Source organism: Numida meleagris, chromosome 3 (assembly GCF_002078875.1).
Source record: "Numida meleagris isolate 19003 breed g44 Domestic line chromosome 3, NumMel1.0, whole genome shotgun sequence".
In the NCBI taxonomy this organism is placed as follows: domain Eukaryota; kingdom Metazoa; phylum Chordata; class Aves; order Galliformes; family Numididae; genus Numida; species Numida meleagris.
In genome coordinates this window covers 56,880,511-56,881,533 of record NC_034411.1, presented here as the reverse complement: position 1 = coordinate 56,881,533, position 1,023 = coordinate 56,880,511, and positions in this window count along the sequence as shown.

Sequence of the window (1,023 nt, the reverse complement as noted above, 5' to 3'; positions counted from 1 at the left end):
ACTGTGGGTGCTCCATGGCTGGAGGCGTTCAAGGCCAGTTTGCATGGGGTCCCGGGCAGCCTGGTCTAGTACCAGCTCTGGAGGTTGCTGGCCCAGCCTGTGGCAGGGGGGTAGGAGCTTGATGATCCTTGGGGTCCCTTCCAACCCAAGCCATTCTGTGCTTCTATGATTCTTTCTGGAAACAGTAATTAAAAGTGAATAAAAGATTTTTGTGTCTTGCATAAAGACAAGCTGTATATAGTTAGAGGTAGACAGCAGAAATTGTTACTTGCTGTTAGTGTTGTCGTGGAAGCTCTTTTCCAGCCATCAAAAACTCAGTACACGTGCGGACAGCTTGCTGTAATATTGTTTGACAAATTTGCTGATTGGTTGCTCTGAATGTCTGATCACAGCGAAAAACAACTGATGAATGATATAAAGGTCAAGGAAAGATTTTGAAATGTTTGATTTCTAGAGTATGTCAGGAGCTTCATGAAGCCTGTTGTAAGAGAGATCTCTTCATGAGAATTGATTTTGTATTTTCTATAATGTGTTTATATACCGAAATGGAAGCAAAACAACTGCAGAGAAAAATAACACTGACGATCTTCCTTTGTTCTGGATAAGGCTTCTGTTTTATGAATCACTGAATCCATAGTCTACTCCTTGTCGACAAAGCAGCACAGCATTCTGGACAGTTCTACCATGGGATAATGATATCTGGAACATGGCACACCAGTATGTTATTTATGCCCAGGGACTTTCCTGTGTGACATTTTTGATTGTTTAGTGAGGTTTGAGGTTATACTGAAGAAAACAGTGATTTCCTTCTGGCTTCTGATAATCCGAGTTTTAATTGCTCAGTGTCATTTGTGAATTGCTTTCAACTTCTACATACCACTTTTCAAACAACCAAGATGTTCCATGTTCAGTGGTGTTTAACACAGCTCAAACACAGGCTGGGTATAGAATGGATTGAGAGTAGCCTGAAAAATGGCATGACTGTCAGTAGTGGCATCTCTCCATCTTGTATTGCTTGTAGTT